Source organism: Ranitomeya variabilis, chromosome 5, assembly GCF_051348905.1.
Source record: "Ranitomeya variabilis isolate aRanVar5 chromosome 5, aRanVar5.hap1, whole genome shotgun sequence".
In the NCBI taxonomy this organism is placed as follows: Eukaryota; Metazoa; Chordata; class Amphibia; order Anura; family Dendrobatidae; genus Ranitomeya; species Ranitomeya variabilis.
Window position 1 is genome coordinate 253,948,663 of NC_135236.1, and position 16,337 is coordinate 253,964,999.

General features: G+C 43.1%; 1 long non-coding RNA gene across 1 annotated transcript in view; it reads left to right on the forward strand.

Moving 5' to 3' along the window:
- The first annotated feature begins 451 nt into the window (after nucleotides 1-451).
- Nucleotides 452-16,337, forward strand: part of LOC143775675 (uncharacterized) — a 112,311-nt gene continuing 96,425 nt past the window's right edge. Inside the window, exon 1 of the long non-coding RNA XR_013215686.1 lies at nucleotides 452-1,755. This is a non-coding gene — a long non-coding RNA (uncharacterized LOC143775675). The remainder of the gene's footprint in view (nucleotides 1,756-16,337) is intronic.

A 16,337-nucleotide genomic window follows, 5' to 3' on the forward strand; every position in this document is an offset into this window, starting at 1 on the left:
CACGCAAAAATCTTTCTTGATCTCATATTGCAATTAAAACTGAGAAATATATAATATAACTAGATGGAGGCCCGATGCTATTGCATCGGGAGGGCGGTAATGTCACGATGGGGGCAGGCTGTTGTTGCCTGATGGCATCCTGTGATAATCTAATGACTTTTGCATCAGGGGACTCATGTGCTTGACGCCTATGCTTATATTCATTATTTTTGTCCCATCGATGCGGTTGCTCTTCAGGAGTCTCATTTGCCCTTTGTTGTTTTCGACGTTGTGCTTTTGCTGCTTTTCTTTCATTGTCATTGGCGTACTTTTTATAAGGAGCCATGTTGGCGTGGATATTTGCTTTTTAAAGGGGTTTTCCCACAAAGAAAAGTTCATTTTAAAAATTGTCTGTCTATCTGTGTATCGGACATACCACAGCTCCTGGGCAGGAGAGGAAGCAAAAGACAATACTGACATTACAGCAGGAGATCGCAGAGGATACATTTTGTGAGGTAAAATATATTTTTTAAAAAGTCAGTGAAATATTTTACCTGAAATCCACTGTGATCCCCTGCTGTAATGTCAGTATTGTCTTTTGCTTCCTCCCCCTTCCCAGGAGATGTGGCATGCTCCGTACATGGTCAGACACAGTCAATTTTTAAAATGAACTTTCGTTGGTGGGAAAACCCCTTCAATGTGAGCGGCTTCCTCTGCCTGTAGACACGTCGTGCATCTGCTGCTGGGATCAGCCGAATAATTCACTGCACCTGCGTGTAATTTGCGCAGGAGCAGTAAATCAGACCGCCACCATCTTTGTGCAGACAGATAACGGCGGTCACATTAAAACTGCGCATACGCTCCTCCTGTACAAAGATGGCCGCAGTCAGTGAATCATTCGGCTGATCTTGGCGGCGTGTTTGCGACGGTGTTCCACTGGTGGTACCGCACATGAGGCAGTGTGAGTGTGTGTGGTGCGACGGTGTTCTGCTTGTGGTACCGCGCAATAGATTAGTACCAGCAGCAGTTTCCATATTGAGACACCCATCACTTGGGTGTCCCAAAATGGCGGTTGGTGAACTTCCTCCGCTTGGAATTCTGGGATACGATGACATCTGGACAGAACAGGAAATGAAAACATTACAAGGCAATTGTATAAATAGATAAATGTATATTTCTCAGTTTTAACTGCAATATGAGTTTAAGAAAGGAGGGGACTGAGACGACTTGTTGATACTGTTTGTATTTTCATTAATTTTTCTTTTTCACTTTACATTAATAACTACCTTACTTTTTTTGCATTTCCTAGATTAATTTCAAAAGCTTACCATACCTTTACAAAAAAGAGAATAATTGATTTTAGTTGCCTTTTTTTTTTTTTTTGATCGTCTGTTATGCACAGGAATCAAGGCGTAAATGCTTTTTCTCTCCGGCGATTACCAATATGCAGGCTCTTATTTTAATAACTAATTTCATTGCTCCGATTTTCAGTGTCTGGCAAGCATTAGCCCCAGAAGTAATGGGTGCGCCTGTATATGTCATGGGCAGGGTGGAGATTGATTCAATGTTTGTATAGATCTGCTTGCATACACGCACGCTGCAAGTGCCCTAGAGGGAGTGATGTCACCCAATCGGAATGTAATCCATTAAGTATTCAAAGCGAGGCAGTGGCAAGGAAGATATCCACACAATATAATACTCCACCAAAACTTTGTATAGTCAGTGGTCCCACATCAGGAAGCTGAGATCTGTAGGTGCCTGAGTGCAAGCTGCTAGGTCAGTATGCCATGTGCGTTGTTTTAGAATGGCTTTGTAGATTGTCTGTTTGACCTATGCACAGACATGTTTTGCTATAAAGATCTCTACTGAATTTGTCCTGCCCATCCTTTATTACACACTGCATACTATACAGAGTATACATTTGATACAGATTGCAGGCTGCTTGTATAGTGCATGTTTTTGGAGATCTTTTTTTTGTACTACTTCACATTTTGTATCTTTAGTTTGTTTGTTTTTTTCAATGCGTTTTAGTCCCTTTGCCTTCTCTAAATATTTGTCCTGCCCCTGCATTTGTTATCATGTTATCAATGCTGACCAGTTCTTAGTGCAAATTGAGACTAGAAAGGCTTTGTAGTGCCTGCTGTTTGATCATTTTGGTGCATTGTTAAACTGTTGTCTAAGTTTACACTACTTATTAGTTGGCTTATGTTGGATTTAGTTATGTCGATCTTTGGCCCATGAAAAAAAGCACTCTCATAAATAAAGTTCTCTAAATTCTGAATTCTGTCTAAATGTACAGTGAAGGAAATATTTGATCCCTTGCTGATTTTGTAAGTTTGCCCACTGACAGACATGAACAGTCTATAATTTTAAGAGCAGGTTAATTTTAACATTGAGAGATAGAATATCAAAAATAAAATCCAGAAAATCACATTGTGTAAATTATATAAATTTACTTGCATTTTGCAGTAAGAAATAAGTATTAGATCCCTCTGGCAAACAAGACTTAATACTTGGTGGCAAAACCCTTGTTGGCAAGCACTGCAGTCAGATGTTTTTTGTAGTTGATGATGAGGTTTGCACACATGTCAGGAGGAATTTCGGTCCACTCCTCCTTGCAGATCATCCCAAAATCATTAAGATTTTGAGGCTCTCGCTTGGCAACCCGATGCTTCAATTCCCTCCATAAGTTTTCTATGGGATTAAGGTCTGGAGACTGGCTAAGCCACTCCATGACCTTAATGTGCTTTTTTTTTTGAGCCACTCCTTTGTTGTCTTGGCTGTATGTTTTGGGTCACTGTCTTGCTGGAAGACCCAGCAACGACCCATTTTTAATGTCCTGGCTTAGGGCAGGAGTTTCACTCAAGATTTTACAGTACATGGTTCCATTCATTCTCCCATTGATGTGGTGAAGTAGTCCTGTGCACTTAGCAGAGAAACACGCCCAAAACATAATGTTTCTACCTCCATGCTTGACAGTGGGGACGGTGTTCTTTGGGTCATAGGCAGCATTTCTCTTCCTCCAAGCATGGCGCATTGAGTTAATGCAAAATTTTTTTGTCTCATCTGACCACAGCACCCACTCCCAGTCACTCACAGAATCATCCAAGTGTTCATTTGCACACTTCAGACGGGCCGGTACATGTGCATTCTTGAACAGGAGGACCTTGCGGGCAATGCAGGATTTTAAACCTTTACGGCATAATGTGTTACCAATGGTTTTCTTGGTGACTGTGGTCCCAGCTGCCTTGAGATCATTAGCAAGTTCCCCCATGTAGTTTTAGGCTCATCTCTTGCCTTCCTCATGATCAAGGATACCCCATGAGGTGAGATTTTGCATGGTGCCCCAGAGCGATGTCGATTGACAGTCATTTTGTATTTCTTCCATTTTATTACTATTGCACCAACAGTTGTCTCCTTCTCACCCAGCATCTTACGTATGGTTTTGTAGCCCATTGCAGCTTTGTGCTGGTCTATGATCTTGTCCCTGACATCCTTATAAAGCTCTTTGGTCTTGCCCATGTTGTAGAGGTTAGAGCTGGACTGATAAATTGAGTCTGTGGACAGGAGTCTTTTATAACCGTGACTATATAAGACAGCTGTCTTTAATGCAGGTAACGAGTTGAGAGTCTAACTGGTCTGCAGGAGCCAGAACTCTTGAAGGTTGGTAGGGAATCAAATACTTCTCACTGCAAAATGCAAATAAATTTATATAATTTACACAATGTGATTTTCTGGATTTTATTTTTGATATTCTGTCAATGTTAAAATTAATCCACCCTTAAAATTATAGACTGTTCATGTCTTTGTCAGTGGGCAAACTTACAAAATCAGCAAGGGATCAAATAATTATTTCCTTCACTCTGTGTAATGTAGTGTAGTTGTATTAAGATTCTCACCGACTGCAATCAGATGTTATCATAAATTTGAATAGATAAGTGCATTCTGATTTGAGCTGTAAATCGAGAAAAAAAAAACGCTGATCAGCAATGCACCATAGAATAATGTTGGTCTGAGTGCTGTCCGATAAAATCGGCTGGCGCTCTTACGATGTGTGAGCGAGCCCTGACACTACATTACATGTACTCTTAGGTTTGGAGAATAGAAAAATTGGTGTGAGAGTTTTTTAATGCACACTTATTTAATTACTGTTACAAGTCCAATTGGCGTTCGTCTGGCCTATTTTCACAGGCTGACAGATACTGATGGGACAAAATGTTCATATTATTGTGTTATCAGCAGCACATCTCCTGTTTACATGGGGCATTATAATAATGGTGATTTTTATGCTGGCATAAAATATCCAATCACACGATTTCCATGCATTTTGCTCATTCGGCCGGTGAATTCCAGCATCTTTCAGGGCCAATAGCCGGGAACAAGTGTTCTTGAACTATCTGCCCCTCCTAAATGCACCATTTTTGCTAGACGTTTGCATCAAAATTTGGGATCACATTGTTGCTTTTAAGTTTGTCTTTTTCCAACTTGTCGGATAGACATAGCGCAGAAAATGTCTAAAATGCATAATGTGGAAGAAGCCAAGAAAGACAGATTTTATTTTTTTTTTTTATGCAAATTTTGGCATAACTTTTCAGTATTTAGCTTATTCACCCTAACTGTTTAGTAGTATGTACTAGTGCTCAACTAACAATCCTTATATTATATTACAACCATGATTGAATATTGGTGTGTGAAAGCTGGTTATGAACGGCCACAAGTTGGGAATGCATGGGCATGGACACTTCTGCTCCTCTCTGTCTTAGTGTTTCGCTTCTTATTGCCGGTTTGCTGTTGGCATCTTACCCTTTTTGTGTGCGCGTGAGCCCTTGCGGGGTTGCTTGGTGCCGCTCACTTGGTGAGTGATGCTGATGACACTAGGACCCTACATATCTGCTGAGACATGGGAGTGATTTTCAGATATATGTTCTTTAGAGTAGGACAGGTGCACGGTACCTGCCAATCCTACAAGCGGCACGACAGGTAAGAGGGTGGTAACGTCTTCTGCAGCATTCTTCTCCAGTGCGGCAGTGAGAACAACCGGACGACCACTCCTTTAGCCATTTCTGACTGCCAAATAATAGCGTTCACATGGAAATTCACAATAACTTGTAGATACATTTCTATCATTCAAACAATTACTTTCCAGTATCTTAGATCAATCTATGACAGCGTCTAAAGGAAAAATGGTCTGTTTCCCATAGCAACTAATCACAATTAAGGTTTCGTTTTTGAAAACCACTATAAGAAATTAATATTACTTTGTGATTGGTTTGCTATTGGCAATAATTAAATTTCTTTTAGTCGTTGTTGCCAATAGCAACCAATCGCAAAGCAGCTTTTCTTATTGTGGTTCTGGTAAAAAAAAAAAAAAATACAGCTCAGTGATTGGTTGCTATGGGAATTGAAAGTCTTTCTTTTAGACGGTTTCCTAAATCTGCAATGGAGGTTGTTGGAGTAAAACTGCTTGTTGATTCAAGTTGTACGTTTTATTGAGTGCTAGATGTTAGAAGTCTAGACTAATCTCCTCTCTGGATCGTCTTAATAATGACATGACTCAAAAGCATGAACTTTAAAGGGTTTTCAAGGCATTTTTTACATTCTTTTAAAAGCTTGCTCTGTGTAAAATAATAGTCAGCCTTGCTTCCCTCCCCTCCCCCTGCCACTCCAGTGTCAGATCTCCGCTGCTGTCCTACATCTTTCACACTGTGGCAGCAATGACGTCACGACTGCAGCATGTGATCACCTGAGAACAGTGAAAAAGACTAAAGCCCCCCCCCCCCCCCACACACACACATTTATATGGCTGCTGGCCCAATGAGGGTTCAGCTGATTGTTCTGCCATCAGATATCTCCCCTGACTCTCCCATACACCGGAGCTCTCGCTCTGCCGAGTGATCCTATGTGCTCTATGAGAGAGCCGCTGCCATAGATCTCTGGTGGCGGCTTATCTCAGGGAGAACAAAAGGATCAGCAGTCCGATCTCAAACATGGTGGATCCTTATCTCCCTCAACAATCAATTGTCCGAAGCTCCCATATATGTTAGACTGTTGGTTGAGCATGACCTTATTGGCAAGATCGGCAACATTAGTCTGGCTTTATTCTCATTTTATCCACAGGTTATACAATAAAAGACTGAAGGATGCGGGTTCCATCTCTGAGACCTTCATCTTGCTTAAGAAAATACATTCCACTATTTTCATAATTTCCATAGAAGTGTATGGAGAGAGACTTGCATGCCTGGCCGCCTCACCTTCCACAGCAGTCATGTGACAGTCACAGGGCCCTTTCTCAAGATGGATGGGGCTCCTAATTCTGGGACTCGCAACTTTCAAAAATGTTTGCCAAATTCTGTGAATATGCCATACATGTCTGAAATGGGAATAACCCTTTAACTAAGGTCCTTTAATGCAGGAGAGGTTATGCATCATGACACAACCGGCAAGAAATTCTGTTGATTTCCTCACTAAAGCTCATAGAGATGTAAGTACATCTCCTAGGCTATAACACAGGCAGTGCCCCCTTTTTTTTTTTGCAGATTTTCCTATATGTAAACTGTTAGATGGTATTTGTATGTGGCCATATACTTACAGGTATTTTCCTAAAATTATCAGAATTCGGTAAGCTGCATAAGGTGATTGCCGAAATTAAAATGGAGCCTTGAAAACTGATTTAAAGGGAACCTGTCAGCAAGATTGTGCACAGTAACCTACAGACAGTGTCAGGTCGGCGCTGGTATACTGATTACAATGATACCTGGGTTGATGAAATCCGTCTTGTGGTTGTTGTTTCATCTTTATTTTCAGTTAATGATCTGCCCGTGCTTCAGGGCAGCCTGTGGGGGGTTCATGTATGTGGTGCTCTGATTATATATTCATAATGCAGACTGCTGATAGGTCACTGATCCCTCACTGACCTGCCCCCTAGTTTACATAATATAAAAATATATAATCTCTTGAAAAAAAAATCCCCTTGTGCAGCATATTCACATACTGTATGTACTGTGTTGTCTTAATATTAAAAAAAAAAAATCCATTTGAAAATGGAGGGCGCCGCACCTACGCAGTAGCAGCTATCTGTGATCCGATCGGTAATTGCTAGAGAAGAAAAAAAATTCCTCCTCGAAAATGGCGCCGCCAGGCCTGCGCAGTAGCAGCTATCAGATTTCATCACCAAGGTATCATTGGAATCAGTATAACAGCGCCGACCTGACACTGTGTGTAGGGTACTGAGCACAATCCTGCTGACAGGTTCCCTTTAACCCCTTCATGACCTTGCCGTTTTTTGCAATTCTGACCAGTGTCCCTTTATGAGGTAATAACTCAGGAACGCTTCAACGGATCCTAGCGATTCTGAGATTGTTTTTTCGTGACATATTGGGCTTCATGTTAGTGGTTAATTTAGGTCGATAATTTCTGAGTTTATTTGTGAAAAAAATGGAAATTTGGCAAAAACTTTGAAAATTTCGCAATTTTCACATTTTGAATTTTTATTCTGTTAAACTAGAGAGTTATGTGACACAAAATAGTTAATAAATAACATTTCCCACATGTCTACTTTACATCAGCACAATTTTGGAAACAAATTTTTTTTTTGCTAGGAAGTTATAAGGGTTAAAATTTGACCAGTGATTTCTCATTTTTACAACAAAATTTACAAAACCATTTTTTTTAGGGACCACCTCACATTTGAAGTCAGTTTGAGGGTTCTATATGGCTAAAAATACCCCAAAGTGACACCATTCTAAAAACTGCACCCCTCAAGGTGCTCAAAACCACATTCAAGAAGTTTATTAACCCTTCAGGTGTTTCACAGCAGCAGAAGCAACATGGAAGTAAAAAATGAACATTTAACTTTTTAGTCACAAAAATGATCTTTTAGCGAAATTTTTTTTATTTTCCCAAGGGTAAAAGGAGAAACTGGACCACGAACGTTGTTGTCCAATTTGTTCTGAGTACGCTGATACCTCATATGTGGGGGTAAACCACTGTTTGGGCACATGCCGGGGCTCGGAAGGGAAGTAGTGACGTTTTCAAATGCAGACTTTGATGGAATGGTCTGCGGGCATCATGTTACGTTTGCAGAGCCCCTGATATGCCTAAACAGTAGAAACCCCCCACAAGTGACCCCATTTTGGAAACTAGACCCCCCAAGGAATTTATCTAGATGTGTGGTGAGCACGTTCAACCCCCAAGTGCTTCACAGACGTTTACAATGCAGAGCCGTGAAAATAAAAAATCATTTTTCTTTCCTCAGAAAATATGTTTTAGCAAGCAATTTTTTATTTTCACAATGGTAACATTAGAAATTGGACCCCAATATTTGTTGCCCAGTTTGTTTTGAGTACGCTGATACCCCATATGTGGGGGTAAACCACTGTTTGGGCACACGACAGGGCTCGGAAGGGAAGTAGTGACATTTGAAATGCAGACTTTGATGGAATGGTCTGCGGGCGTCACATTGCATTTGCAGAGCCCCTGATGTGCCTAAACAGTAGAAACACCCCACAAGTGACCCCATTTTGGAAACTAGACCCCCCAAGGAACTTATCTAGATGTGTGGTGAGCACGTTCAACCCCCAAGTGCTTCACAGAAGTTTATAACGCAGAGCCGTGAAAATAAAAAATAATTGTTCTTTCCTTAAAAATTATGTTTTAGCAAGTAATTTTTTATTTTTGCAAGGGTATCAGGAGAAATTGGACCCCAACAGTTGTTGCCCAGCTTGTCCTGAGTACGCTGGTACCCCAAATGTGGGGGTAAACCACTGTTTGGGCGCACGTCGGGGCTTGGAAGGGAGGGAGCACCATTTGACTTTTTGAACGCAAGATTGGCTGGAATCAATGGTGGCGCCATGTTGCGTTTGGAGACCCCTGATGTGCCTAAACAGTGGAAACCCCTCAATTCTAACTTCAACACTAACCCCCACACACCCCTAATCCTAATCCCAACTGTAGCCATAACCCTAATCACAACCCTAACCCCAACACACCCCTAACCACAACCCTAACCCCAACACACCCGTAACCCTAATTCCAATCCTAACCCTAATCCCAACCCTAACCCTAATCCCAACCCTAACCACAACTGTAACCCCAACACACCCCTAACCCTATCCGTAACCCTAACCACAAGCCTAATCTTAACCCTATTTCTAACCCTAGCCCTAATTCCAACCCTAACTCTAATTCCAACTCTAACTCTAAGGCTATGAGCCCACGTTGCGGATTCGTGTGAAATTATTCCGCACGATTTTTGAAAAATCTGCAGGTAAAAGGCACTGCGTTTTACCTGCGGATTTACAGCAGATTTCCAGTGTTTTTTTGTGCGGATTTCACCTGCGGATTCCTATTGAGGAACAGGTGTAAAACGCTGCGGAATCTGCACAAAGAATTGACATGCTGCGGAAAATACAACGCAGCGTTTCTGCACGGAATTTTCCGCACCATGGGCACAGCGGATTTGGTTTTCCATAGGTGTACATGGTACTGTAAACCTGATGTAAAACTGCTACGAATTCGCAGCGGCCAATCCGCTGCGGATCCGCGGCCAATCCGCTGCGGATCCGCGGCCAATCCGCTGCGGATCCGCGGCCAATCCGCTGCGGATCCGCAGCCAAATCCGCACTGTGTGCACATGCCATAACCCTAACCCTACCCCTAACCCTAACCCTAACCCTACCCCTAGTTCTAACCCTAGTTCTAACCCTAACCCTAGTGGAAAAAGAAAAAAAAATATTTTCTTTATTTTATTATTGTCCCTACCTATGGGGGTGATAAAGGGGGGGGGGTTTATTTATTATTTTTTTTATTTTGATCGCTGTGATAGAACCTACCACAGCGATCAAAATGTACTTGTAACGAATCTGCCAGCCGGCAGATTCGGCGGGCGCACTGAGCATGCGCCCGCCATCTTGGAAGATGGCGCCCAGGGAGAAGACGGACCGACTTCGGGAGGCTCGGTAAGTATGAGGGGGTGGGGGGGGGGGGGATCGGAGGACGGGGGGAGCGGACAGGAGCACGGGGGAGTGGACAGGAGCACGGGGGAGCGAACAGGGGGACGGAGGGGGGTACCGGACAGAACGGAGGACTGGGGAGGAGATCGGGGGCGGTGGGGGGGGGGCCAGAACATGATTTCCAGCCATGGCAGATGCTATTGCAGCATCGGCCATGGCTGGATTGCAATATTTCACCATTTTCATAGGTGAAATATTGCAAATTGCTCTGATTGGCTGTTGCACTTTCAACAGCCAATCAGAGCGATCGTAGCCACGTGGGGGCAAAGCCACCCCCCCTAGGCTGAAGTACAACTCCCCCTCTCCCTGCAGATCGGGTAAAATAGGAGTTAACCCTTTCACCCGATCTGCAGGGATGCGATCATTCGGGTCGGGAAGGGGTTAAGTTCTGCCTAGTAAGGTGATCAGCAGTGACAGACCTATGGCCATAGTGGCTGCTATGGGGTCTCTGTGCAGGAGTTCCTAGTACAGTGGGCAGAGAGAGATGCTCAGGTCTCTGCCTGACTACCATTACCGAAGAGGAAGCTGAATTCGACCTGCAAAGGTCCTAATTACCTGTAGGACCTACCTTGATGTCTCAGGCATGTGGTCAGTCACATGCCTGCAAAGAAGCTGAAGGTGGGAGGTCCTGAGCAGTCAATATGAACCCAATATTATTATTTGTCCTGAATTAGGTTTGAAAACAACTTACGGTATGTAGGATGCATTCAGGTGTTCGTTCGTATGTGTGTGTGTGTGTGTACACATCTACTATGCTGGCCGAAGTGTTGTGTGTATATGCATGTCACAGAGTACGTGATGTAGATGCTGCACAGCTGTGTGTATAAGGAAAAACTAACAGGAGCTTAAAGGGAACCAGCCAGGTCCCATGTCTGCTCCGAACGGCTACTATAACTGTGCTTTAAGCAAAATCCTGTATTTTAATGAATTCTTTGAAGTGGCATGGTTCGTTTCTATAGTTTGATAATGAAGTTTACATCTGCAGTATGGAATATGCTAATGAGGCTAGGCAGGGCTTCCCACCCCGGTCTAGTAATTCCTTGATCTTCAAATCCATGCCTCCTAGGCTGTGTTTGACATCCTCTATTCCAGCCCCGCCGTGGTAGGACCGCCTGCACCTCGTGCCAATGCATGAGAGTTCTAGTTATCCTACCAAGTCCCTAAAATATGGTATATGTCCTGCCTGCTCTGTCCTGCACTAATCAGTGTCAAGATCGTAATCTCCATCAGAGAACACAAAGTCCTTTAATTATTCTTCCTTAGACAACCGATAATATTTGCTTCCTGGTCTCCATCTTTGTATGAGTGTGTATGTGAAAGTCTGTGACACTTCTTATTGTAACAATACCAGTCTGAGCATTTGCCCCAAATAAAGTAATAACATTTATACTCCCCTCCGGCGCCGTTCCAGCGATGTCCGAACTGTCTTTCTTATTGACTTTATAGTAGGAGGTCCTCTTGACTGATATTCAGATCTCCATTATCTGATTTCAGTGCCCGGGCCGCGCATCTCCTGACCCAACCGTGACATATATTTCTATGAAGCTATCGTGCTCGGATCGGGTTTGTGGCCAGCCTGTGCATTGCGATCCGACTTCGGACCGATGGTCACAGACATCTGAAATAGCCCCAAGGGCAGAGACAGACTGCCGTATTTCTCGTGCGAGAATCGCATCGTAAACCTCGTACTCGCTATCGGCTCTCCTGACCTGAGCTTGACAGCTGCGTAGAAGAACATCATACTGTCTTGCTCAGGTCAGGAGAGGTGCCAGGCCAGTGCGTGCAATGTGATTCTCGCACAAGAAGTATGGCAGTCTGTCTCTGCCCTAAGGCAGAATATTGTTCTCACTTTGGACTCCACCATCCGTTCATCACATGGTCAGCTATTCATCTGACTAGCAGACATCTACTACTACTTTTCAATTTGGGATGGCTAGCTTTAGCAAGTGTTGTTTCTTCACACAACAACCCCTTTTAATGATCTTCGAACATATTTTATACTTCCTGTGAACTAATGCAAAAATAAGTGTTTCCTTAGTCCTTCGCACGATACTGGCCTATGTGTTGTTCTCTTTCTTGTAAGCTTGCCTGAGTAAGGGGCACCTATGCCCTGTAAGCTAGCAAATACAATATTTTTAGCCCCCTTCCTTAAACCTTTTCTCCCAGATCATGCTGTTCTGCAGTGACTTGACATGAGCGATGTGTGCATGGATACGTACATGGCATGGAGGTGCACTCTCTAACAGTAGCGTGTGCTGTAAATGTTGGCATCTGCGGAATGTGACCTCCCCCTCTTTATTGCCACAGACTCTACAACATCTGGAAGTGCTCTGTTTGTTTCTTTTGTCTGAGTCTGACCATCCCCATGCAGAATAATTAGGATACATAGGACTTCTGTGTAGATGGGTCATTGCCGGTCTGCTGGGGGAGGAATAGATTTGATTTGCATTATGTGCCATAGAGCCTCTGTCTCATGTCACCCGATTCTTTAGTAATCATCTCCTCTAAATCAGATATTTGGTAAAAGTACCTAAACATATAAATGTATTTAGTGTTTGGAGTTCTGTTTTATTAATTTACACTATAGATACGTAGGGGCTGAGACCATGATTCCAGCAATGTGTCAATTATTGGGTGCTGCAGTTTTGATAAACCAGTGATTGTATCTGCTGCAGATCTGGCTGTTCTCTGAATGCGGAGCTCTGTATAACCCCGCCCACACCACTGATTGGTTGGCAGCTTTCTACCTATAGGCAGTGTACAATCAGTACTGTGGGCAGGGTTATATATACCCCAGAAATATGCAGGACTACATGGCATCAGGTTTACTAGTCCTGTAGTGATAATGTTCTGCTGATAAAACAGTGATGTTATCAAAACTACAGCAAGCAGCCTAGTAAGTGACACATCACTAGAATCAGGATCTTTGTGCCCACATCATGCTGCTGTCAGATTACATAGCAAAAACCTGTTTACATGTTCTTTTTAAATGAGTGACTTAACTTCAAGCTCATGGGCCCCAGTACAAAATCTTCAACAGGGCCTCTAACTATTAAAGGTCTGTCTAAATATTGGTCTTCTCAGGTCCCTTTGGCTCATATTTGTGACCCCCTGTCGGCTCAGTTGCAACCCCAACATCTATTTTAGGTATGGCCGGCCCTGGTTGGTAATGTATTTTGTTGTTCAAATCTGCAGCAACACCTTCAGACAAACGTCCCCTCCATCTTCATATACGTCCACATTGGTATGCAGTCAGCACCCTGGAGCACCCCACTTCCCTCATTCTCTATCTAGACATGACCATTGATGTGCACTCTGGCACCACTCCAATCCATCTTACACTCTGCTGCTCGACTAATCTACCTGTCTCCCCGCTATTCCCCAGCCTCTCCCCTATGCCAAGCCCTTCACTGGCTTCCTATCGCCCAGAGACTCCAGTACAAAACCCTCACAATGACCTACAAAGCCATCCACAACCTATCTCCTCCATACATCTGTGACATGATCTCCCGGTACTTACCTGCACGCAACCTCCGATCCTCTCAAGATCTCCTTCTCTACTCCCCTCTCATCTCTTCTTCCCACAACCGCATCCAAGACTTCTCCCGTGCATCCCCCCACTCTGGAACTCTCTATCCCAACACATCAGACTCTCGCCTACCATAGAAACTTTCAAAAAGAACCTGAAGACTCACCTCTTCCGACAAGCCTACAGCCTGCAGTGATCCTGAACCTACTGAACTGCCACACAACCAGCTCTGCCCTCTCCTAGTGTATCATCACCCATCCCCTGCAGACTGTGAACCCTCGCGGGCAGGGTCCTCCCTCCTTATGTACCCGTGTGCCTTGTTTTTGCTCATGTTTAATGTATTTGTCTATATTTGCCCCGTATTTCACATGTAAAGCGCCATGGAATAAATGGAGCTATAAAAATGAATAATAATAATAATAATGTACCTTATAATTCACTATTGTAGACTGGTGGTACATAGATGTCAGAGCGGAACAAGTTACAACCCTTCAGCGCTGGAGAATAGTTTTCAGAATATTGTAAAAATAGGGGTCATTTAAAAAAAATAAAAATAAAAAAGTGTCAAGCTTATAAGGGGTCAGGTGGAAGAATTTTTGATGACCCCCCCATTGGTGGAGCCACTCATAAAACAGTGCATCATTAATGCTTTCTGTGTCAGTCTGCTCACTCATGGTCATGCACCACTATTTGTTCGGTCCTTAAAAATTCATGAGCAGGTGTATTTCACTGTAGAGCCTTCTTATATTTCACTAGGTAGAATAACGTTGGCAATAACTGATTCTAATCTAATTGTATACTAATGGTATTGCGTACATATGCCATGGTGAAGTAGACACCAGCATACAGCATTGTTTAATCTTCTAGCTCTTTAAAATAATTTGACTAAGGGATCATCACAGTCCAGGTTTTTTTTTTCATTTTTTTTTTTATCAGTCAAAACAGACACTTTTTCTCCTCCTATTTTTATTTTACTGAAGGCTGACAATTATAGCGTTGTTTTGGCCTATATTTCCAAATATAATAGGACGTTAGGAAATTCCTACTTTTATACTGTGCTGCAGGCTTCTAGAGCATTTTCTGGTGATTGCTATACTAAAATATTGATTCTTGAATATGCACTAACTTGACAATCAAAAGGATTAACTATAAGGCGCTAATGTTTATATGCTCAAAAATAAGGATGTATCGACTATGAAGGTTTCATTCCATTCCATGTCTGCAAGCAAAGATTTTCTGAATGCTAAAAGAAATGATACAAAGTGCAGTATAATAGAAAGCTGCAGCATTATTCATCCCTGCGACTGAGGATTATTCTCATTTTAAAAGATTGGTATAATTGAAAAATGCCTGTAAAAGTAAGCAACTTTCCAATTTTCTTCTTATTAAAATTATGCAGCATTCTCCTATGTATTTACAATACAGGAACGATATATATCTTTGTACCGTGTTAGCCAGTAGATAGAAAAATATTTACAATTTAATTTTTTGATTTTCAGCTCATTTCTTCGCTTACCAGCCACCGCTGCACTCAATCAGTAGTAGCCACAATGAGCAGTGTTTACACTCTCTTCCCAGTAGAGCATCGCTATAGAGCAGTCCAGAACGCAGGCGTGCACTGTTAGCGCCCGATGTCGGCCAGCCTCGGTGCCCCTGCACTTTTTCAATGCTGTACAGGTAAAGATCCTTCATTTAGCAGCATCGGGAGCTCGCAGTACAGGCTAGTGGCTACATGATGCCGCTGATCCAAACGATTAGTCAAGCAGGAGGTAAAGGAACAGTGCGCTCCTACCAAAACTGATGTGAATAGTCCTTTAGCTACAGTTATTTTCTTGGACATCTATATATATATAATTGTCTAAGGGGTACTTCCGTCTTACTGTCAGCAACTTCCGTCACGGATATTCATTCGCTGATTGGTCTCACCAGCTGCCTGTCATGGCTGCCGCGACCAATCAGCAACGGGCACAGTCCGATTAGTCCCTCCCTCCTCCCCTGCAGTCAGTGCCCGGCGCCCGCACCATACTCCCCACAGTCACAGGTCACACAGGGTTAATGCCAGCGATAACGGACCGCGTTATGCCGCGGTTAACTCACTCTCTATTGAGACTCTCTATTGAGACTCACTCTATTGAGGCTGCCTATGCAGCCTCAATAGTAAAAACATCTAATGTTAAAAATAATAATAAAAAAATAACAAATCATTATATACTCACCTTCCGCCGCCTCTCCAACGCTCCGGTGACCGCTCCATGCAAGCGGCAGGTTCCGGTGCTAAGGTTGGTGTGCGACAAGGACCTGCCATGACGTCATGGTCATGTGACCGCGACGTCATCACACCCTTGGACCGGAAGCTGCCGCCTGAACCGAACACAGGCGACAGAACTACAAGTGGCCCCTCGGAAGGTGAGTATATGTTTATTTTTTAACCTGTGACATACGTGGCTGGGCAATATACTACGTGGCTGGGCAATATACTACGTGGCTCTGTGCTATATACTACGTGGCTCTGTGCTGTATACTACGTCACTGGGCAATATACTACGTGGCTCTGCTGTATACTACGTCACTGAGCAATATACTGCGTGGCTCTGTGCTGTATACTACGTCACTGGGCAATATACTACGTCACTGGGCAATATACTACATCACTGGGCAATATACTACATCACTGGGCAATATACATCACTGGGCAATATACTACGTCACTGGGCAATATATTACGTCACTGGGCAATATATTACGTAACTGGGCAATATACTACGTAACTGGGCAATATACTACGTGGCTCTGCTGTATACTACGTCGCTGTGCAATAT